Below are 25,637 nucleotides of genomic sequence, written 5' to 3' on the forward strand. Positions count from 1 at the left end.
GGAAAATGTTGGGTGTTGTAGGAATGTTGTCTTATAAAGAGTTGAAAATAAGAAAACAGAAATGGAAAAGGAGGAAAGGTAATGATGGAAAAACGGAAAGAGAAGATAAACAAAATATAAAAGGGCTACGCTGAACTATATGACTTTAAATATTAATGGAATACATAACCAAATTAAAAGGAAGAAACTACTAAATTTAAATGAATAAATGGATTCCATTAGAAAAAATAACATATAGGTTAAGAAATAATATTGAAATATTCGAACAAGTATGGGAGCCTTACATTAAATACAATAGCGAAAACCTACCGGGGACAAACATTACCTAAGTTGATGGAAGGAGAAGGAAAGAAAAGAATGGACTCAGTAGAATTTCTGGTGTATTTTTGTTGAATGACAACATTGTCTGACTGGCTTAATGCAACCTAGATTGTATACCTAAAATGGATGAGGGGGGGGTGGGGGGGTGGCTTGGGAGGAGGGAGGGGGGGGGAGAAAAAGTCACTGTATATGTGTGAAAAAGAAATAGTGTATATCATGGCTAATGTGATTTATGGTGTGAAAAATAAAAAATTTAAATAAAAAAAAAAGGTTGAAATCTAACTTTATGACAACATTCCTTAAAATTTATTGACCAGATTTTAACTGTGTAGTTTGTTGTATTGTTTTCATTTTGTTAAATGAACACTATTTAATTGATAATGGATGTACAACTTCAGTCATTAACAATGGAGAATGAGTAAACTGATTTTCTTTTTTTGTCCATTGCACAATGCGGTTTATTTTCAAGTAAATCTGCCTCTGCTCATTGGAAACATGGCGATGGAATACTGTCACATTATTGTGAGAATTTCAGAAAAAATGGCTGAACCTGAGAAATCCACAATAAGCTGAAGGTTCCGGTCAGTTGAAATCAGACTTGAGGAACAACTTGAAATCATATGGCATTTTTAACACATGTGCATATGACATAAGCACATTTTTTCTGACAGGCCTCTTCTTCTAAATATCCACCCTGGATGAGACATATAAGGCAATCGAACAACTGAAAAGTGGCAAAGCAGCAGGTATGGATGGAATCCCCCCAGAAGTCTGGAAGGCTGGCGGCAAAACTCTGCATGCCAAACTGCATGAGTTTTTCAAGCTTTGTTGGGACCAAGGTAAACTGCCTCAGGATCTTCGTGATGCCACCATCATCACCCTGTACAAAAACAAAGGCGAGAAATCAGACTGCTCAAACTACAGGGGAATCACGTTGCTCTCCATTGCAGGCAAAATCTTCGCTAGGATTCTACTAAATAGAATAATACCTAGTGTCGCCGAGAATATTCTCCCAGAATCACAGTGTGGCTTTCGCGCAAACAGAGGAACCACTGACATGGTCTTTGCCCTCAGACAGCTCCAAGAAAAGTGCAGAGAACAAAACAAAGGACTCTACATCACCTTTGTTGACCTCACCAAAGCCTTCGACACCGTGAGCAGGAAAGGGCTTTGGCAAATACTAGAGCGCATCGGATGTCCCCCAAAGTTCCTCAACATGATTATCCAACTGCACGAAAACCAACAAGGTCGGGTCAGATACAGCAATGAGCTCTCTGAACCCTTCTCCATTAACAATGGCGTGAAGCAAGGCTGTGTTCTCGCACCAACCCTCTTTTCAATCTTCTTCAGCATGATGCTGAACCAAGCCATGAAAGACCCCAACAGTGAAGACGCTGTTTACATCCGGTACCGCACGGATGGCAGTCTCTTCAATCTGAGGCGCCTGCAAGCTCACACCAAGACACAAGAGAAACTTGTCCGTGAACTACTCTTTGCAGATGATGCCGCTTTAGTTGCCCATTCAGAGCCAGCTCTTCAGCGCTTGACGTCCTGCTTTGCGGAAACTGCCAAAATGTTTGGCCTGGAAGTCAGCCTGAAGAAAACTGAGGTCCTCCATCAGCCAGCTCCCCACCATGACTACCAGCCCCCCCACATCTCCATCGGGCACACAAAACTCAAAACGGTCAACCAGTTTACCTATCTCGGCTGCACCATTTCATCAGATGCAAGGATCGACAATGAGATAGACAACAGACTCGCCAAGGCAAATAGCGCCTTTGGAAGACTACACAAAAGAGTCTGGAAAAACAACCAACTGAAAAACCTCACAAAGATAAGCGTATACAGAGCCGTTGTCATACCCACACTCCTGTTCGGCTCCGAATCATGGGTCCTCTACCGGCACCACCTACGGCTCCTAGAACGCTTCCACCAGCGTTGTCTCCGCTCCATCCTCAACATCCATTGGAGCGCTCACACCCCTAACGTCGAGGTACTCGAGATGGCAGAGGTCGACAGCATCGAGTCCACGCTGCTGAAGATCCAGCTGCGCTGGATGGGTCACGTCTCCAGAATGGAGGACCATCGCCTTCCCAAGATCGTATTATATGGCGAGCTCTCCACTGGCCACCGTGACAGAGGTGCACCAAAGAAAAGGTACAAGGACTGCCTAAAGAAATCTCTTGGTGCCTGCCACATTGACCACCGCCAGTGGGCTGATAACGCCTCAAACCGTGCATCTTGGCGCCTCACAGTTTGGCGGGCAGCAGCCTCCTTTGAAGAAGACCGCAGAGCCCACCTCACTGACAAAAGGCAAAGGAGGAAAAACCCAACACCCAACCCCAACCAACCAATTTTCCCTTGCAACCGCTGCAATCGTGTCTGCCTGTCCCGCATCGGACTGGTCAGCCACAAACGAGCCTGCAGCTGACGTGGACTTTTTACCCCCTCCATAAATCTTCGTCCGCGAAGCCAAGCCAAAGAAAAAAAGCATATGACATAAGCACATTTTTTCTGACAGGCCTCTTCTTCTAAATAGGACGGATACATTTCTTTTCAATAAGAATCTAAGAACAGGTGTTGATTTGAAATAATTGATCGGAAGGGAACTGAGAAACAAATTTGATCCACCTGGTTGGTGGTCGTGATCTGGAAATCACAGCTGAAAAGGGGTAGTCAAGGTAAGGACACTCCCTACATCTAAAAGGCACTTGAATGTGTTCTTGAAGAACTGTGACCTTGTCAGGCTTCTGACCCAATGCTCAAGAATGGCATTAGGTTAGATAGTTCTTTCTCAAGTGAACTAATTTGTCCTTCTCTGTCATTTTTTTTCTCATTCTTGGATTTCAAGATATTTATGAACAAGGAGAGCTTAGATCTTGTGGAAAAGTACTAAAGGGGAGGGGAAATTATGGCATGATTAGATAGGAGCTAGTTGCGAGCAGCTGTTATCAGGCAAGCTCATAGCCGACATGTGGGAGTTTTTTTTAAAAAAAACAACTGACTGGAGTCCAGGAGCCACATGTTCCAATGAGAACTGAAGGGAAGGGATTATACGATAAACAAAGTCATGAATTAGCTTTCTATGATAAAATAAGTTATGAATTTAGGAAAAAACGAAAAAGAGGCATATGTAAGGTTTAGGACACTACAATTAAATAGGGCACTAGAGAAATATAAGGATAGTAGGAAAGAACTCAAGCAGGCAAAAGAGAGGCCAGAGGGGTCAATGAAATGTTCTTGGCAGGCAGGATTAAAGAGAATCCAAAAACATTTTAAGCAAGAGTAGGATGAGGGAGAGGAAAGGGCCAATGTAGTCAAAGGAGGGAATTTGTTTTGAAGTCAGAGAAAGTGAGCGTGTACTTTTCATCGATACTTACAAAGGAGAAGGACATGGAGGATAGTGATGGGGAACATCATTATTGAGAACGCTAATGTGTGAGGGGATTTTGAGATCAAGAAATGGTGCTTGTGGATCTTTTGAGGAGTGTTTCAGACCCCTGTGCCTGATGGGATATATCCCAGGTTAAAGAAGGAGGCAAGTGAAGAGATTACTGGGGCTTGACAGATATCTTTGCATCCTCACTAGCCACAGACAAGGCTCTGGAGGCCTGGAGAATTGTACGTTCGTCCAAGAAGAGAAGGAGGAATGATCCTTTAAATTATTGGCTGGTGAGCATCACATCAGTGGTAGGGGAGCTAGGCAGAGGATACTGTGGCATAGGATTTATGCATATTTGGCAAATAATGGTAATTTTAGGGACAGTCAACATGGTTTTGTCAGTGGCAAGTCATCTCTTACCAATTTGATTGAGTTTTTCTGAGCAAGTGACAAAAATGGTTAATGAGGGTGGGGCAGTAGATGTTGTCTATGTGGATTTGAGAATGGCATTTGATGTCATGGTAGGCTGATCCAGAAGGGACAGATTGGATTGGATTTGAAATTGGCTTGCCCACAGAGGACAGAGGCTAGTGATGTACTGGTACTCTTCTAGCTGGAGGTCCGTGACCAGTGGTGTTCCGCAGGGATCAATTTTGGGGCCTCTTTTATTTGTGATTTATTTAAAAGACTTGGATGAAAATGTAGGTATGTGGTTTAGTACGCTTGCTGATGACACAGAGATTGGTGGAGTTGTGGACGGCTATCAAAGGTCATAGATCAGTTCTGGATATGGGCAAAGACTTTGGGCTACAGGTATTTAGTTCCATGAAACTGGCAACGTGGATAGACAGGATGGTGAAGATGGTATTTGGCATGCTTAACCTCATTGGTCAGGACATCAATACAGGAGCAGAGGTGACATGTTACAATTGTGCAAGATGTGGATGAGGCTACACTTGGAATATTATGCACATTTATGATTACCCAGCTGTAGGAAAGAGATGATTAAGTTAGAAGGCGTACAGGAAAGATTGGCGAGAATGCTACTGAGACTGGAGGGTTTGAATGATAAGGAGTAGTTGAAACTTTTCTCTGTGGAGCATAGGGATCATCCCATTTCTGGAATCAACCTGGTTAACCTCCTCTCCCCTAAGCTTTCTTCCCTTTATTATGTCCAGATGTCCTTTGGTGTTTGCTGCTTTCACCGTGGGAAAAGGGTGCTGGCTGTCTACCTTATCTATGCCTCTCATATTCATTTAAAATAATACTGTAATTGCAGTGATGCTGCTTTTGCCCCATTTCATGTTGCACTTTTTCCAGAACAAAGCATTGAGCAGTTCAATTGTGGATGCACAGGCTCAGTTTCAGCTTGTAATTCTGCAGCTGGTTCTGAAACTCCTCCATTCCAACTTCTAGAACGACTGTTCATGAGTGATCACATTCAAGGTAACAAAGTTGTAGCATAATTCTGGGGAGCAGAATAATTATTTTTGACGAAACCTAATGTGGGGTGTAATATTGGTAAAGAAATTAGAGACGTTACAGATTTTCTTTGAACTTTTAAAATTTCTTTTAGTTCTCTGGGATGTATTCTTTTACTTTGTTTCTTTTTAATTTCGTGCTGTTTTATCTTCATACTCTATCTTCCTTTATTGCTTGCTTAGTGGTTCTTTGTTGCTGTATTTGTTTTTAACTGGAATTAATATGAGTAATTTTGATCAAAAAAGACAAACTGAAGTAAATATCAATTAGTCAAATATTTTTTTCTGAGTTTGCCAAAGTCAGAATTTGTTAACTGACTGACGGAATCGGGTTCCACCCTGTCCCTGCAGTGATCAACTGCAGTGGTTTGATTTAGTTCAGAGGTTTTCAAACTTTTTCTTTCCACTTTAAGGTGGTATGTGAGTGGGAAGAAGAAAGAGTTTGGAAACCATTGTTTTAATCGTACCTAATTGACTCGTTATGTGCATGGTTTCATAACTCCAAAGGAAATGGGCCAATGACAATTTTTTTCAAGCAAAATATTTCTGTAACAACTGGGTCTAGAACAGTGGTTCTCAACTTTCCTTTCCCACTTACATACCACCTTCAGTGATCCCTTTCTAATCACAGAGCACCTATTGACATAGGGATTACTGAAGGTGGTATGTGAGTGGAAAGAAAAAATTTGAAAACCACTGGTGAAGTTCATTCAAAAATTGGATGGAACTGCTACATGAAAGTTTATTAGGCCATAAGATAATCAGATGAGGAAAGGACTTGAATAATTATACACAGTTTTAAAGAGATGACTCTAGTGATAAAATTTCAAAATAGTTTGAGAACTGAACCAAGTTTCAAAGCATATGTATCTTCCATTACCAGCTCATCTGCATAGAAGGAGTCGGTTTAAGAGTTCCTATTTACATTTATTATCACATGTGACAAGGTACAGTGAAATAGTTTTGCATGCTAACCAAAAAGTCTATTCACACTTAAGTGCAGCAGAATAAAGCACAGTCCAGAGAGTAGGGTTACCATAAGATATCAGTTCAGATGGAGTAAGGGCAACATTATTTTACTAGTAAGAGATTTGTTTGGTAGCCTGATAGTAATATCACTAATGTTTGATATTAATGTACCTATGACTTTCCTGAGTTAGGCAGACAGCAGAGCAAAGTTTCATCCATCTTGTAACTACAAAATGGCACATAGACGGCAGTATATTTGTGAGGTGGAAATGTGTGAGAATAAAGTTAAAAAATGATGGTGTATGAATCTTCACATAATATTCACATGTGAAATAAAGGTGTTCACATGAAGTACTACCTCGACCCAGACCTCAACCAGAAGTAAAAGTTCAAAGGTAGAGGCACTGAATGGAAGAAAAAGGCAATTAATTGTTTATTTAATTCATTTAAAATAAATACCTCTGAATATCTGTTTCGCTGGTCCACCAATTTTATGAATATTATCCTGATCTATCTAACTGGGTGAAGTAGATGTGCCCATTCATATTACAGCAAAGCTCAGGTCCTTCGGCCCATGATGTTGTGCTGATCTTTATATACTGTTCCTAACAAAAAAAACCCTCCTGACCTCATATCCCTCTATTTTTCTTTCATGCATGTGCCTAAGAATCTCTTTAATGCTCCTATTGTTCCAGCCTCAACCACCACCCCCGGCAATTCATTCCAAGCACCCATAACCCTCTGTGTAAAAAAAAAACTTAAATCCTAATGTCTCCCCTAAGCTTTCTTCCCTTTATTATGTCCAGATGTCCTTTGGTGTTTGCTGCTTTCACCGTGGGAAAAGGGTGCTGGCTGTCTACCTTATCTATGCTTCTCATCTTCATTTAAAATAATACTGTAATTGCAGTGATGCTGCTTTTGCCCCATTTCATGTTGCACTTTTTCCAGAACAAAGCATTGAGCAGTTCAATTGTGGATGCACAGGCTCAGTTTCAGCTTGTAATTCTGCAGCTGGTTCTGAAACTCCTCCATTCCAACTTCTAGAACGACTGTTCATGAGTGATCACATTCAAGGTAACAAAGTTGTAGCATAATTCTGGGGAGCAGAATAATTATTTTTGACGAAACCTAATGTGGGGTGTAATATTGGTAAAGAAATTAGAGACGTTACAGATTTTCTTTGAACTTTTAAAATTTTATTATTCCATTCCTGAATCTCAAGACTTAAAAATGACTTAATTAAGGGTGGTGGGATGGTTAGTGGAGCAGTTAGAGCAAAGCTGCAACAGCACCAGTGACCAGGACTGGGTTCGAATCAGATGTTTGTACATGTCTGCGTGGGTTTCCTCTGGGTGGCCCGGTTCCTCCCACCATTCAAAAAGATATCCGAGGGTGTAGGTCAACTGGGTATATTTGGGCAGCATGGGTCGAAAGTGCCTGTTATCATGCTGTATGTCTAAATTTAAAAACATTACATTTAACACCAGTGGGGGAAATTGTTCGTGGGCACATTTGAAATGTGTGTATTGTTAGATTGGAATATGAAGTTGCATTTCTTGTCTCTTATTTGGGATATATACAGCAAGCAAGTTACTGATTTATAAAGTGATTCATTTTCAATTTTAAAATTAAATATTGTTTTGAGGGTAATTTAACAATTTAATCCCAAAGCAAAAGGTAACAAAATGGTCTTCTTGTAATGCATCTCACTGCATGCCCTCCCTCATACCCATGCTGTTTCTCTAACCTCTTCTGGGGTCAGCTATATGGCAGGGGTCAGCTTCCAGCTGATGGGAAGGGCTGTTCACAGCAGTTGGACTGTGAAAGATTCCACTGTGCAAATTGTGCTGGCATCTCTCATCTATCTCCATTGCTTGCAGCTGACAGCTGTACATCAAAGCTGGAAGCATCTCATTTTTAATCTGTCTTGCAGTATGCTTCACTGTATGCTTTCCAGAACCACTTACCAGAAAAAAAATCAAGTCTTAACTAACTGCTGAGCCAGTGGATTCCTTTGTAAGTCTCCTGATGTTTCCGCTGTTCAGGTACACCATCTTAGATTGATGCTGTTAGGTGGTGTTTTCAGGGTAGTTTTCTTCACCATTCTGTCCAGGAGTCAGATCAGAGGCCAAATCTCTCTAGGTTCAGCACTGAGTATTCTGATTTAATTAACACCGGACAATTAAGATTTTGCTTCCTGAACACTTTTGGGTGTATTTTATGGATTTTTGGAAATCACCTTAAAATGTACAATTCTTTTAGATATAAAATATGACAGGAAATCCAAAAATAGGTTGTCGACTTCAAGGGTACAAAACCACAAAATGCAGCGTGTCATTGAGCATTCATTTTCTGCATTCACACTTGGACTTCTTCCCTGCTGATCTTGGTGCAGTCAGTGACGAACATGGGGAGCAGTTTCACCAGGATATTGCGACTATGAAAAAAAACGATATCAGGGCAATTGGAATCCATCAATTTCTGGCCAGCTATTGTATGACACTGACATGAGAGGGATCTGAAGCTGAATACAAATAAAAATCAGTGGCAAGATGTTTTTGTCAGTTGAACTAACGCAATGTGTCAGCATCATTATGCGATTAAACAGGATAAATCCAATAAAAGTTAATTTAATGTTTCTCCAACTTTCTACATGATACAACAAATCTGAATTATCTTTGTGTCCAGCTGGAAGTTGTCTATGACAATCCCGAATTTTTTTTTTCAGGAAGCAAACCTTTTTTGTCTGTGCAACTTGATAACGCATGAACATTTATTTAATCGTGACAAGGCAGTCAGGTTCAGTGCAGTAAAAGCACAAGAGTGCTGGAGTACCTACGAGTCCTGCTGAGATTCTCCAACACTTATGTCTTTTTACTCCAGTCACGGACGTTCGTGTTTCTCTCAAAGTTCAATGCAGCAAAAGTGACCATAAAGATTGCAGCAGGAAGTGAACACTAATTAGGTATTCGTAAGAGAGGGTGACTGGGATAGAACTGTGGAAAGGGTACATCTAGAATTCATTCTTATTTTAAAATGATTGATTCGGCACTTATTTATCATTAAAATTATTAAACTTGTAAATAAAGGTGGTGTCACATTTCTCTGCAGCACATTCTGTGAGACTGAGAAATACCAAATGAAAAGGCAGCACCACTGCTAAATCCATATTCACAGGCTAACTGATGGAAATACACACGTGCAAGATTTACAGTGCATTTCTATTTAAGGCTTGCATTTGAAGTAAAATAAAGCATGTTTTGGGGCTGAGCAATTATCATATATGGTAATGTGTGAAAAATATTCCCTCCATAGACTTTTGAAATCACAAAAAAACAGGAAACAATATGTAAATAATTTCAAACATCTGGTTATGTTGGAACTGAGAATCATTGCTTTAAACTGAAAGGTTAAGGGTCTCAAACAAGAATCTTGGGTTCAATGACCAGCAACATCTGGTTAGAAAAGTTTCAGGTACTTACACATGGGAACATCGGTAGCATTCCTCTCGATTTGCTGAAATAAAAGTAATGTGTTTTCTTTGTACTCTCCTTTAAGTTATAAATCTGCCATTTAACACAAATGGGAGAATGTAATGCTGTTTTATTCCAAACCTTGTTTTATTGAAGTCCCTCAATAAACAGAGTGACTCATTATTGAGCTGAGGGTGACATGGGAGTGTTTATTGGGGGAGGGGGGAAACAAGCATTGGGCAGGCATGGGCTTGAATGTGGGGGGACCATGAGTGGGTGGGCAGTAAATTTGAAGGTGTGCGGAGGGTCAGAGATTGTGGGAACATCAGTGGGTGTGTGGGGAAAGTCTGAAGCTGGAGGGTGAATGCTCAGGGAGTGAGCTTAAAGGGGGCATTGAACGACCCCCTCCACAGACTACTTTTTTGCAGCATTGTTGGTTAAATCTAATGAAGTCAATTGAATTGCTTTGGGCATTTATGAACAAATTTTGTGGTTAAATACTATTCATTTTGGTGCATGAGTTGCCAGTTTCGAAAGCATTCTAATTGCTAATTCACTTTTTTATACATAGCTTTCTCTCAAGAAAAGTATTTTTTTGGCTTTTTAATATCATCAATTATTTATGTTGAAATTTTTATTTTTTTTATTCTGCAAACCTTGGCGCTCATCACTTTAAAAATAGTCAGGATCTTTTTTTGTCCAAAATCAATGAGTCATAATGAAATCCATCTGTCGCGGTTTAGCTCACTCACTTTATTAATGTCGCTGTAATTTTAGGCTCCTGTCCACAATACCGGTACTTACTTTGTCCCCTCTCTCTCTATATCAACAGCACACTTGGGTGGTGTCTTATCTGACTCACAAATAAATATAATGTTGAGGCCTGGATTCTGATCCCTTTGGGATATGAATTACTTCATTCCCTTTCAACTTGGATAAGTTATTCAGTGCAGTTAGGAGTTCAGGACCACATTCAGAGATGTAAACAAAAATGTACATTGGCCAACTTCAGGAGGGGTGCATATGTACGCCTCAATGCCATGGAGTGAGAGCATTTGAATGCACATCCTTAGAATTTACTATTAATCTGAGATGAGCCCAAGCCCTTGCCTGTGCACTGTAAACTTACCACTTTGATATTCCTGCTACATTGAAGGTAGTGTCAGCAGAAAGTTATTTTTTGATGCACAAGTTACATGTGACAGATTAAAATTCTAAAAATTTAATGTGGGTATATGATAGAGAAACACAACCATTATTTTCTATTTATTTTTTTATATTAGAACTTAGAACAATGATAACTTGTATCACCTCCTGGTGCGGATCCTGCAGAGCATGGTGCAGAGACACAGGGTTCTGCTGTCCGGTTCTGATGCAAACACTTTGTAAAGGCTTTAAGCAGCCTGTTAAAGGAGCTGAATTTTATTTAAATCTACAACCTTGGGGATTGTGCCCAAAATGGTGGCGTCTGTTCAGGGCAGTGTACCACGAGGGAATGCAGACTCCAGGGGAGCAGTGGATTGGTGCAGAGCACCAGAAACAGGGAGAACACTGCCCGTTGAGAAGGAGAGCATGGGAAATGGTGACCATGGCAGTGAACCGGCGAGGGGCTTATTTACTGAAGGACCCACATAGGCTGTGGGCAATTGACGATTTGCAGTTGATGGACTCGCGCAGGTTGTGAGCTGCTGACAATTTGGGTCGAAGAACCTACACAAGGCTGTGGGGGCTGCTGGAGACTGGCTCATGGAAATGGGATTTTGAAAAGGCAAAAAGGACTCCTGAAAAACCTTGGCTGCTGAAGGCTTCCTGATTGTATCGGAGGTTTGAATCTGGAGCTCGGTTTGCTGATGGTTTGAACTGGAGTCTGTGTGGCTGCAGAGGCTATGGGAGCATAGTAGGTGAATCTACAGACACTCAGTGACTCTGGATAGACTCTCTTTTGCTTCTCTTTCTCCTATTGTTAGGCACACTAACAATGCTGTTGGCAACTCTTTTTGTTTGCCTTACAGCAGACAAAAGTTGAAGTATATTGTGCACAGTAAAATCCCCGTTATCCGGAATTCAAGCACTCAGCAAAAAGAATAGCGGAAAATAAAAGGTAAAACATTTGAAAGTTTAAAATTGGAGTCCCTATTGGTTAGTTCGCCGTTCACACAATATGCAATCTCAGGCAACAGGAAAATTCACTTATCCAGCATTTACCAAACCACATAGGTTCCAGATACTGGGGTTGAGGGGGAGGGGTGGTTTTTACTGTCTACAGGTTCTCCCTGACTTAACATCTACTCAATTTACAATCATCCGCACCTAAGACTGAATATTTTTAAAAACTGAATGAGAGTTAAGGGCACAAATTCAATATTGTCAGGGTGCTAAACTCTCGCGCATGCACCAACCAAACTCCAATACACGAATCCACTGTGCATACGCCATCAGAAGACTCACACATGCACACAGGAATCAAGATGGCTGCAGTCAGCCGATGGACCCCAGGATGCCAACTAACAAGGTAAGTACGCTTTAAGACTCCGGTTCTCCATGCGCACGGGCAAAATTCCAACTTGCGTTCTTTCCAAGATATGACTGATCCTTCGGTGCCAATTACAGTTGTAAGTCAGGGGACTACCTGATTTCCATTTTAAATGTAGTATTATGTGTACAATAAAATGAGCGTTTGTCTGTTGAGGTGCTTTAGCTACTCAAGAACAACATGTATCCTGATGTTGCTAATTCCCAAAAAGTTAAAAGTTGGGGGATTGGCTGATTATGTGAAGGACCACTGTTTGTGGAGAGTCTGTCCTTTGTGGTTGTTATCTTCATGTGAATTTCCATTGAAGTTGAGTTTAATTGGATAAAGAAATTAAAACATCTTTTAAATCTTTTTATCAAGGAAAAATAAAAATGGTTAACAGCAATTCTCCTCATGCCAATAGAAAATGCTAGAAAGGCACCTCGGAGATTGCTTGATTTCCAAATAATAATGTAGTGGAAACTTATTCAGTGAAGCATACCTATTTAGAATGTATTCAGGCTTGTTTCTACCCTGATGCTAAAATAGATGATAATATGAAAACTCAAGATTTCTAAGATTTTAGTACCAAAGGCTTTGTTTGAATGGTGAGCAGCCAGGGTATGTGGTCCATACTGGTAGAATAGGGAGGTAGAAAGGGAGCTAATCTGTAAGTTAAAAAACAGGACATCAGGATTATATTTACAGGATTACCACCTGTGCCACGTGCTAGTGATGGAAGCAATAGGAAGGTAGTACAATTCAATAAATGGTTAAGGAGCTGGTACAGGAAGAACATGTATGGATCTTTGAGCTTTCGTCCAGAGTAGATAGATGTAACTTGTATAAGAGAGATGGGTTACTCCAAAACTTGGAGAAGGATCCATATCCTCACAGGGAGGTTCATTAGTTCAATTAGGGAGGGTTTAAATGAGTGCTATGGTTGGGAACCAAAGCAGCAGGGCAGCAAGTGAACATTTGAGGGAATGATAGATGTATGGCAAATAAGTTGAAAAGGAAGGACAGGAAGGGATGTGTAAATAAATGCAGTGAGGTTGATGGCTGGTCTGTTTATTTTAATGCAGGGAGGTTTATGTGGAAGGCAGGTGAATTCAGAGCATGGATCAATACATGGAATTATGACACTGTGGCCATTGTAGAGAACACTGCAAGAGGGATAGGGTTGACAGCTGAATATTCCTGTTTTTTTTTAGATGAGTTAGAGAGGGAGTTAAAAGAGGTTGAGGGGATGCATTACAATTAGAGTTTCACAGTGAGGATGTAATGGTGGCTCATCCACTGAAGCAGTATGTATAGTATTAAGCAAGGCGTAATCACAATGGCCATCAAGAGATTGAGGAACACATATATAAACATTTTATGGAAAGATGTAAAATGGGGTTGCTGTAGGGGTGGGGGGGAATCAATTTCCCCAGATTTGACGAGGGAAATTATAAGGGGAATTGAGGGACATGGGTAAAAGCAGGTAGGTGGAGATGAGGCTATCATTAGATCAGCCATTATCCTATTAACTGACAGGCTGGTTGACCTACGCTTGTTCCTATTTCTTATGCTCCTTCATGAAAGAGGTTTGGATGGGACAGAATATTTTAGGTGCGTCCAAGAGGTCTTCTTGCAGCAACATATGGATGAATCAGAGGATTTGCAACCTGCTGAGGGCAAGATCAAGCGCGTTTAAGGCCAGGGATCCAGATATCTACAAGAAGTCCAGGTACCACGTCTGGAAGGCTATCTCTGAAACAAAGTGGCAGGTCACCATCCAGTAGGGTCATTTCCCATGCTCTCCTTCTCAACGGGCAGGGAGTGCAGGCCATTAGACCCTGCAAGATAAGAGTGAACATCATAGATGGCTGAACATCTTCCATGCCCCTTTTGTGAAGGGGATCCTTATGAGAATCCCGGCAAAGGCTGATGACCCTGTGATATCTGTCTCCGAGGCCGACATCAGAACATCATTCAAGTAGGTTAACCCTCACAATGCGTCAGGCCCTTATGGCATACCTGGCAGGGTACTGAACCAGCCAACCAACCAGCTGGAGTGCTCACAGACATTTTCATCCTCTCATTGCTGTAGTTAGAGGATCCCATCTTCTTCAAAAGGAAAACAATTATCCTGGTGTCCAAGAAGGGCAGAGTGAGCTGCCTCAATGACTATTGGACCAATAGCACTAACATCGACTGTGATGAAATGCTTTGAAAGGTTGATCATGGCCAGAATTAACAAGTACCTAAGCAAAGGTCTGGGCCCAGTGAAGTTCGCCTACTGTCATAATCACTCCACAGCACATACAATATCACTGGCTCCTCTGAATCACATCGAAAACAGCAACTCATACATACAGCTGCTTTTCATAGGCTACAGATCAGCCTTCAACACCATTATTCCCCCAGTGCTGGTCAACAAGCTCAAGACCCTGGGCTTCTGCAACTGGATGCTTGACTGCCTCATTGAAAGACCATAGCCAATCTGAATTGGAAACAACTTCTCCTCCTCATTGACTATCAACACAGGTGCAACACAGTGTTCTACTCACTCTACACTCATGTCTGTGTGGCCAGGCACATTTCCAATAGTATGTACAAATTTTCCAATGATGCCACAGTTTTGGGCAGAATCACAAATGACAATGAGGAAGCGTACAGAAGGGAGACAGATCAGCCCATTGAATGCTGTCACCCCAACAACCTTGCGCTCAGTATTAGCAAAATGAAGTAGATGATTGTGGACTTCAGGTGGAAATCTGGAGAAAATGAACCAGTCCTCATCAAGGGGACAGTCATGGAGAGGGTCAAGAACTTCAAATTCCTGGATGTCAACATCTCCAAGGATCTGTCCTGGAGCCTCCATGTTGATGTAATCATGAAGAAGCATTACCAGTGGCTATACTTTGTGAGGTGTTTGAGGAGATTCGGTATGTCACCAAAGACTCTCAAAAACTTCTACAGGTGTTCCGTGGAGAGCATTCTGCCTAGTGGCATCACTCTCTGGCATGGAGGTGCTAATGCTCAGGACAAAAAAATCTCTAGAGGGTTGTTAACTCGCCCTGCCACACCATGGGAACCAGACTTTATTCCATCGAAGACATCTACAAGAGGTGGATAGAGAAAGCAGCTGCTATCCTCAAGGACCACACCACCCTTCTCCTCTCTGCCACCATTGGGGGGAAAAGATACAGGAGCCACAGGACGAGCACTCAATGGCACAAGGACAGCTTCTTCTCCACTGCCATCAGATTAATGAACAAAAGACACGGCTTTACTTTGAGTTTTCATGTATTATTTTTATTTATTTTTGTAAAGTGGTTTATATGAATGTTTGCATTGTGACACTGCCGCAAAGCAATGAATTTCATGATTTGTTCATGACAATAAATTTTGATTCTAATTCAATCATGGAAAAGGCCATACTGAACCTTGTACTGGGAAACAAGCCTGACAAGCTGGTCAGAACGTCATTGGAAGATCATTTTGGGAATAGTGATCACATTTCTTTACATTTCAACACAGTTAATGAATAAGGATAAGTCTGGGTCTTGTGGGAAAATACTAAATTGGGGAGAGCAAATTAGGACATTGTTAGACAGGAGCTTGGGGGAGTTATTTGGTTACTGCTGTTATTGGGCAAACCTATCACTGATACATGGGAGTTGTTTAACTAATCAGAGTCCAGGACTTACATCTTCCAGTAAGGGGAAGGGAAGGGAAGGTAGGGTAAGAGTTCTCTGGATGATAGATGTTGCCATTTTGGTTAAAAAATAAAAGGAAATACATGCAAGGTTTAGGAAGCTAAAATTAGGATCCTGGAATAATTATAAAGATCGTAGGAAGGACCTTAAGAATGCCAAAAAGGACCATGAAATGTCCTTGATGCATGGGATTAAAGAGAATTAAAGCATTTTATACTTTCAACAAAAACAAGAGGATAACTCAGAGAAAGCATAGGAACACTCAAGGACAAAAGAGGTAATTTATGTTTGGAGTTGGAAGAAGTGGACAAAGTATCAAATGAGTATTTTTCATCAATTTTCACCAAGGGGAAGGAAATGGTGCATTGTGAAAGCCCTTGGGAAAGCATTTGAACAGGGAATAACATTCACATACCAGAGAACATGTGTTTAAAGTCAAGGAGGGAAAGTTTAAAGGAAATAAGCAGGGTAAGTTTTGTTATAATGCAGATAGTGGTCAGTGCCTGGAACAGGCAGCCAGAGGTAGCGGTAGAAGCAGATGCAAGTATAGCATTTAAAAGACTTCTAGATAGACACAGGAATATGCAGGGAATAGAGGGATTATAAGTCATGTGCAAGCAGAATTTTAGTTTAATTTGGGCATCATTTTTGGCATGAAGAGCCTACTTCTGTGCTGTGCTTTCCCTTTCACAATACACTTCTCAATGGCTATTGATTTAGCCTTCGAAGAGAGCCGGGGCATTTACATGTGGCATTTTTGTCCACTTCTGAACAAACAATTGAAATCATCCCTTGAAAATTTCTTCATAGTGAAGTAATTACGTTGCTTAGAAAGAACTAATAGCTTCAGAAGTTAAATTAATATAGAATTTATATTTGACAGTTTGCAACAGAACCTTTATTGTGTATAGGTATTTTGCTTCCAAACACCAGATGGTACATAGTTCTGGAGGAACATAGTCACAACTTGAGCATTGAATGTACTATCCACCTATTCATAGAAGTGTTTCACAGGAGTTCCGCACTTGTAGTGATAAATCATTCTTGACACAATGTTGCATAACTGGCTTTTCTTATTCTCCAGGTGACTTGCAAGTGCCTTCACTGGGTAAACAGTGTAAATGAGATGGATGGTTCAGACTGGGTTTTGCACGTCAGCATTTTAGTTGCAATTTAGCAAGCTGAAAACATTGTGACTTTAATTACCTTCTGTTCATTAAACTGCATTTTGTATTAGTGTACAATCACAGGTTTATATCTCTAATACACTACAGAGAATATTTTCTTTTCTGAGTATGTTTCTGGTGTTTAAAATGTAATTTTTGCATTGAAGGGACTGGTGGTTCTAATTGGCCTTTAACCATTGAAGCTTTGCCTTGAACCGAATGGAGAGATGATAGATTGTGAGAATTGTTTGGCAGTCAGTAGCCACTTCCTAGTGAATTATTTGAGTTTTAAGTTAGAAATAGAATGCATTGCAACTTCACTTAACACACAGGATGCGATCCCAAGGAAAAATGGCTCAACAAATCTGATTTAAAGGGGTCAATCTATTTTATATATGGTAATGCTTTGTGAACAATGTTATTTTACTGTCTTTGCATAACAAATAAGTGATTCATCAGCATAGACTTTTACATTATTTATCGAACAGTAAACATAGAATGACATTTTATGACAAAATAGAATGTAAAACTGATCAATGCAACCCCAGTGACTTTCTCTGGCTCAAAACCACACATTTACCAGAGTTCCATATGCAAACAGGCCAAAGAAGCATGAACATGTAGTGACAAAGAAACATTATGAACCAGAATCACTTGGAAAATGTAGAAGGGGAGCATCGACCTCGGATACTAAAACTTTCCCACTGTTTATGTGAGAAGTATCATGGAATATCATATTAACTACAATTAATAGATCAGCGTGTTCTTCTTTCAGTTCAAGTTTGCTGTCTCGTATTGGAATTGTTATTTCTCTACTGATTTTGTACATTATTGGAAAAAGTCATTTGTTTTACAAAAGAGAGATTCTGAAGCACTGGGAGGAAAAATAGGCTCAGTTCAGGCTGTTTCAAAATTGCAATGTTTCAAAATAGGACATTGTAAGATTCCCTCTGAGGGTGAGAATTAGGCTGACAGCATGGCAGGAATATATTGTTACTTGGGTGGCATGGGGTCATTCAAGAGGCAAAAAGAAACCCAAGAAGTAACTTCATCCTAAATGATCAAATGCCTTTTATATTTGGATGGTGATTTAATTCATATCACCTTTCATGAAACCCCACCAAAAGCAATGTTTCTATTTCTGAGACCAATTTTAGCTGCTGACATTAACATCATATTAGCATTTTAATGACCAAATAAAACAACTATCTCATCACAGTTTGCAATCACATTGACAATGGGAAGCTGGGAACAATAGACCACACATCTGTTAATACTGTATGTGCAGTGTTTAATCTTGTTCAGCTTCACAGTAGACCACCAGTGAAATGTGTTTCCCAAGAATAGTTTTACGAAATTAAAAGTGAGAATGCTGGAAACAGTCAGCAGGTCAGATAGAATTTATGGAAAGAAAAACATATTTAACATTTCAGATCTTCCAACAGATGCGTCCTGGCCTACTGAATACTTTCAACATTTTCTGCTTTTATTTCAGATCTGGATTTTAAATCTTCATATTTAGCTCTGTGAAATATTTAATCTAGAATCCAGGTCAATAAGGCTCCGATAGCACAGTGGTTCGAGCACTGGTTTTGTAAACCAGGGATCACGAGTTTGTTCCTCGCTGGGGCCTCATTTCTGTGAGGGTCACTGGCCAAAGTGGCGACTCTCTGTCTTCCTTACGGTAGACCAAGTTAAAGAGTTTCATGTATGTTACATTCTAAATGTAGCACAGTATTTACGTGACAATAATGGAACCTTTACCTTGAATTTCTATCTTTATGATCTCCTTCCATCTTATTTCTTCCTTTTGTTTTCATTGCTCTGATTATTAATGTGCTTACTTTGGTTTATTTTTGTTGTCTGGTGGGATAAAGGAAGAGAATGTCCAAGTTGCCAGCTATGTAAGTGGCTTTGGGATTCAATGATGGGCTCAAAGCCTTCTTGAAGAAAATATATCCTCATTGACTGAATCCATGACTACTTGAAGAGGGGAAAGCACTTTGAGAATGATATTGAGAACAAATACTTTTAATTAGCAGCGGAGGGAGTGCAAACCATCTACACACCTGCCTGTCAAGCATCTGCTGCCCTATCTGTAAAACTTCTATAGTTTCCACAATGACCTCAACAGCCATATCAGACAGACCCCAATAAACCAGAATGGATGCAAGTCCCAGAATCAGAATTTATTGTCACGAACATGTCACAAAATTTGTTCTTTTACAGCAGCTTCACGGGGCAAACTTTTTCAGGTACTCCCCGATTTACAACCAACTTGGTATGTATCCGCACAAATGACTGAAATTTAATAAAAAATAAAGAAAAACTCTAAAATTTACACTGATTATGTTGTATTTGACAAACTATAATAGGGATACAAGGCATGTAAGAGCTGAAATGTGCAAACTTACCTTGTTAATTGGCTTTGTGGGGTCCATAGGCTGGTTGTGGCCATCTTGATTCATGTGCTCAGGCGTGAGTCTTCGGTTGGCGCATGTGTGATGGGTTTGCATATTGGAGTTCGGGTGGTTCCATCAACTGAAAAACAAAATTATGTCTCATTGAACGTTGGAGAGAGAAATTACTGATGTTGAGTTGCCGTAAGCTTACATATCCTAGTTTAAGGTCTCCTTAGATGACTTCCTTCGATTCTCAAATTGTGGTTTTTAACCCTTCATTATCTTATGAGCAATGTGGCGTTCACACAGCTCTTCTGGCTGGTCTCTGCCACTCCAATTGTTGCAGTTCTTCTTGTCCAACTGCTGCTCCAATTACTGTTCTGAATGTTCCATTCTGAACGTTCCATTCTCTTTCTGTCTGCACAGCTTAACCCCGTTGAACCACAAGTCACAAAGAATTCCCAGCAGAATTCCATCCTTTATGACAGTCCACAGTCCAAAAAGTCAGTCCACAGTCCATAACAGCGTATTGGAATTTGGTTGGCATGTGCATGTTGGGTTTGCCTATTGGAGAACGGTTGATGCATGTTTGGTGGATTCATGTATTGGAATTCGGTTGGTGCATGTGCGAATGTTGTGCAAATTCAATATCGACAGGATGCTTAACTCTTGCGCATGCGCCAAATGAACACCAGTATATGCACCCACTGCACATGCACCAACTGAAGACTTGCGCTTGCACCAACCGAAGACTCACGCATGCACATAGGAATCAAGATGGCAGCACCCAGCCTATGCACCCCAGAACACCGACGAACAAGGTAAATATGCACATTTTGGCTCTTACGTGCCCTGTATCCCTGTTATAGTTTGTCAAATACAACAAAAATCTATTATGAAACAAAGATTTGATTTAAAAATTTGCTTTAAATCTTCAGTATTCCAAGCAAGTGGGCAAAATTCCAACTTACATCCATTCTGAGTTACGACTGATCCTCCTGTCCCAATTATGGCCATAATTTTGGGACTAACTGTAAAAATCACCTTACAAAATAAATTTAAAATAGTGCAAAAAAAATCAAAATAAGACAGTCTGTAGTTCACTGTTCATTCAGGAATCTGATGGCAGAGGGAAAGAAGCTGTCCTTGTGCTGCTGAGTGGTCATCTTTAGGCTCCTGCACCTTTTTCCTGATGGTATCAGAATGAAGAGGGCAAGGCATGGGTGGTGGGGATCCTTGAGGATAGAGGCTCCTATTGTAGATGTTCTCGATGGAGTGAAGACTGGTGCCCGTGATGTCACAGGCCAAGTTAACAACCCTCTGGAGTTGTTTCTTGTCATGAGCATTGGCACCTCCATTCCAGATACTGATGCAACCAGCCACAGGACAGATAGAAGTTTTTGAGAGTCTTTGGTGACATACCAAAGCTCCCCAAACTCCTCACAAAGTTCAGCCTCCAGCGAGGCTTCGTGATTGCATCGGCATGGAGGCTCCAGGACAGATCCTCGGAGATGTTGACACCCAGGAATTTGAAGTTCTTGACCCTCTCCACTGCTGAGCCCTCGAAGAGGACTGGTTTGTGTTCTCCGGATTTCCTCTTGAAGTCCGCAAAAAACCACCTCCTTGGTTTTGCTACGGTTGAATGCAAGGTTGCTGGTGTAACACCACTCAATAGCTGATAAGTCTCCCTGCTGTAGCCTTCCTCATTACCGTTTGTGATTCTCCCAACAATTGTGGTGTAATTGGCAAATTTGTAGATATCATAGAATTGTGCCAAACTATATAGTCATGTTTATATAGTGAATAGAGCAGTGGGCTAAGGACGCATCCTTGAAGTGCATCTGTGTTGATAGTCAGTGAGGAGGAGATATTGTTTCCAATTCATACTGACTGTGGTCTTCTGATGAGGAGGTCCAGTCGCAGAGGCCTAGAGTTTCAAGCTTGTTGATCAGCCCTGAGGGAATAATGATATTGAAGGCTGAGCTGTAGTCGATGAAACACAGTAATTTTCTGCAGTTGAGAGTGATTGCCCAAGAATATACAACATAGAACATTATTAGCACACGACAGGCCCTTCCCTTTGGCCCATAATATTGTGCCGACCTGTATAAACCTGTTTAACATTCTAAACCTTCTCAATCTCATACCCAGAACCCTCTAATTTTCTTGCAATCATGTGCCTGTCTGAGCCTTTTAAATGTCTCTCTTATAACATTTTCCACCACCACCCCTTTAAATGCTTTCCAGGCACCCACTACTCTCTGTGAAAAAAAAATTACCCTTGACATCACCCCTGAAATACCAAATGTCCTCTGGTATTTGCTACTGTCGCCCCAGGAAAATAGTGCCACCATATCTATGCCTCTCATAACCTTGTTGACCGTTAATAAGATACCTCTCATCCTTCATTGTTCCAAAAAGAAAAGCCCTAGCTCTGTTAACCTTGCCTCATAAGATATGTTCTCCAATCCATGCAACTTCCTGGTAAATCTCCTCTGCACCCTCTTCAAAACATCCACGTCCTTCCTGTAATGAGGCATTAGAACTGAACACAATATTGCAAGTGCAGTCCAACTAGAGTATTTTTGATCTGCACTTTACCTTCCAGCTCTTGAACCCAATCCCCCGACTAAGAAGACCAGCATGCCATAAGCCTTCTAAACTACCCTATCAACTTGTGCTGTAACCTTGATGAGCGATGGATTCGGACCTCAAGGTCCCACTGTTCAGAATCCTGCCATTAACCATGTATTCCACTGAATAAGGGTGCTGATTCAGGCCACCGTCATAAAATATTATTTTTCTTTAAAGAAAAACTGAGAACAAGGCTGCAACTGCCAGCAAGCTCCATGCAGCAGGAGGTTGCAGTTTTGTAATTGAGGCTCTTGCCAAGTGCATCTGTTTGTTGGTAGGCCTGTTGTTAGGGAATAACAAGATAACTATCCATTAGTGTTTTCAGGAACATTAATTAAGCGATAATGCTTCTATAAGTAAAGTGAACACGTTCAAAGGGCAATCAAATCATTGTTGCTTAAACTCAATAAATAATTCATTTGTGTGACAAAAATGTTTGTTTTACTGCAGGTTAGTTCCATGAGCTTTGATGTAAGAAAAACAGCCTCTTGGTCTTCATCTACAGGATCCTAATAGTTTGATTTGTTTGCAGTAAACATTCCTTTGGCTAGGTATTCCGCTTTCATTTTTGCAGCTAGGTGGTGATTCCCTTTGTTTTGCTGAACCTTGGAAGTCTATAAGGGAGCTCATAAGTCTCTGCTAACAGGGATAAATGTGTTGATAAATCCCCACTTCAGAATTAGAAATCAAAATGTAGTTATGCTTGACAGCCGTACTAATCTCCAGCTGATGCTACATTCTATCTTGCCTAGCCCTGATGCCTCTAAGCTGCTTGCACCTGGTGCAAGATTAGACCTCTGCTGCAGGATGTAAATTGTTCATATTGTAATCAAAATTGAAAGCTGACATATTTCAATGCCCAGAGCTTTGAACTCTCTAAACGTTTGCTGGCATCACGTCTTCAGCCATCAGCCAGCAGTGCCTGCTGTTGCAATAAGTCCACAGCTATGTCCCTGGCCTTGCACTCATGACAAGGATATCCACGTTTACTCCTATTCATTGCCTAACTCAACCCCAAACTCCAAGACCAAGACATCAGCAGTCCACCCTACAACTGAACCTCCTGACCTGTAGACTGCAAGCAGCGTGGATTGATGACAGCACAACCTTCACACTAATTCTAAACACCTGCACCCCTCAGGGTTCTGCACTCAGACCCTTCCTATATTTCCTTTGGAGTCATGACTGTGTGGCCAACTGCTCTAACTTCATCTGTTAGTTTGCAGATGACACCATGGTCAAAGTCTGATCTCAAACTTAAGACTGAGTATAGAGAGAGGGAGAGAGTCTGGCGGCATGGTGTCAGGATAATAACTGGGCCATCAACATGAGCAAAATAAAGAGAATTTCAAGTAATGGAGAAGAGCACATGTCAAATCATATTATTGTTACCACCAAGAAAGCGCACCAAAGACTCTATTTTCTCAGATACATGAGGAAATTTGGCTTGTCCGTGCGGGCTCTCAGCCATTTTGACAGATGCATCATAGAAAGTATTCTGATCAGATGCATCACAGCTTTGTACAGAAGCTGCTCTGCCCAAGACTGCAAAAAAACTGCAGCTCAGGCCATTTAAAAAAAAACACCCTTCATTCCATTAACTCGACCTATACCTCCTGATGTCTCGGAAGAGCTACTAACATCTAAAATGATTCATCCCACCTTAGTCATACTCCCTTATCCCCTTTCCTTCAGGCAGATGATACTTAAACTTCCAGATCCGAAGGCAATTTCTTTCCTACTGTTGTCAGACTCTTGAAATGGTCTCACATGGTCAGATGCCCTCACACTGCTTTTTATAACTATAATTTTCTCTATTTGCTGCATCATGTTTCTGAATTTTTCTCTCTGCTTTTGTCTATCTGATGACTAACATTACTCCCTGTACTGTTGCCTTATTTATTTGTTATCGTTGTACTACCCCTGCTGATTGGTTCGATTGCCAGGATACCATGAAAAACAGCGCTCTCTGGTGGTAGTCTATTTTGATTCAAGTGACAAAAGACAATTCAATTTATAAGTTAAAATTTTTTTATCATTCTCTTTTTCTTTATTTGAAGGTATTTGATACAATTTGACGGAATATCAATTGGTTTCTTTGGCCCCATGCTCTGTTGGGATGATCCTAGAGAAGCCATATTTTTGGACCTCTTTCATCTGAATTCTTGAATCAGGAATACTTGAGCAGAATTCTGGCTTTGTTTCATGTATAGAAATCACTTATTCTCTGCATGCTTAAGAATCTAATAACAGGCATTCTTATTAATTGGTAAAAGCAGAAAGAAATAAAGAAAGTGATGAGGAGGTACGCAAGATAAAACTCAATACTCTTGCGAAAATATCCTTTTCCTGATTATCCTTCAACTAAAGGAGTCAAATGGGAGACTGCAGATACTGGAATCTGAAGCTAAAGGAACTCAGTGGGAGAAAAAAAAAAATTGTTGGTATTTCAGGCCAGAGCCCTTTATCAAGTCTGCGAATGCAGAGACAGGGGTCCAAGTGAGATTGCTGAAACAGGGAGAGGCAAAGCATGAGAGAGAGAGAAGCGGAAGATAGGCACATGCCTGCTTCACCTTACCTTGGCTCACCCCTGTCCTGTTCCTCCTATCATGTCTTCTTTGCACTGGTTTCTCTTTGCATTCCCTGTCTTGATTATGGGCTCCAGCTCGAAATGGCAACCATTCTTTTTCTCCTATTGATGCTACATAACCTGCTGAATTCCTCCAGAAGACTGTCTTTAATTATAGGAGAAAGAGTGGTTTGCCAATCAAATTCATGTCACAGCTTCTGCAGAGATGATTTTGTTCCTGAGTCTCCCTTTCTTGTAAAGTCCATATGGGGGTCATCACTAGGACAGGAAAAGTCCAGACATTCATGTGGCCCTGAAAGTAGATCCATAATCGTCAGATCTTAACAAAACAGTTGGGTGCACCTCTATTTTGGTGAGAATCCTAGTCAAGGCTCTGGTTCACATCATTTTCTGGAATTTCCTGATCTGTCAGTGTGCTATTAGAATAATTTCCCTATGGATTCAATATAAATATTTTCCCACCATTTTGAAATGATCTATTACAGATGACATATTAAACCCCTAAGGTTTACAGCTGCATTGAAAGATATGCTTCTGGAAGAATTGTAGCAAAGGATTGTTTCCCAATTTGGCATTCCAAAGGACTATCCCTATAGGGGAACTGATTCTAGTGGGGCAGGTTGGTGGACAAGATGAATGGTGTATCCATAATCACAGGACTTATTGTGAAACCATAACAAGTTTAGAAACTTAATCAAATGAGTCATCTTAAGTCCGTCCACCATGACTTATATTAAAAGGTGAGGAAAGCAGTCATTTCGTCGTGGTTCTTTCCCAAATTTTCTGCTGCGCTTAGCTCACCTTGGGTTTTGTCAGATGTTGAAATTTTCTTTGTTGACCTTCAAAAGTGGGCTTCCTTGTTTTTTTTAAAAAAAGAAAGCTTGAACACATTCTAGCTGAATCTTGGATAGACTGCAAAGTGCCATATGGGTACTAATCTGAAAATTTGTGATCCCTGTGGACAATATGTCTGTACATAATAGAAAGAAGCAAAGAATAT

At 40.7% G+C, this 25,637-nt stretch overlaps 1 protein-coding gene and 1 long non-coding RNA gene across 16 annotated transcripts in view; one reads left to right on the forward strand and one right to left on the reverse strand.

Annotated features, from left to right (window-relative positions):
- anks1b (ankyrin repeat and sterile alpha motif domain containing 1B) overlaps positions 1-25,637 on the forward strand; it is an 823,124-nt gene that overhangs the window by 278,770 nt on the left and 518,717 nt on the right. The window lies entirely within an intron of this gene.
- On the reverse strand, positions 16,699-19,812 carry LOC138748347 (uncharacterized). 2 transcript variants are annotated; one of them, XR_011347953.1, is made up of 2 exons: positions 19,426-19,812; positions 16,699-16,949 (listed from the first exon to the last, which is right to left on the reverse strand). It is a non-coding gene; the product is annotated as an uncharacterized lncRNA (long non-coding RNA). The 2 variants fall into 2 exon arrangements; XR_011347954.1 differs by having other exon boundaries at positions 16,699-17,026.

This window comes from Narcine bancroftii, chromosome 13, assembly GCF_036971445.1.
Source record: "Narcine bancroftii isolate sNarBan1 chromosome 13, sNarBan1.hap1, whole genome shotgun sequence".
NCBI classification, from domain to species: domain Eukaryota; kingdom Metazoa; phylum Chordata; class Chondrichthyes; order Torpediniformes; family Narcinidae; genus Narcine; species Narcine bancroftii.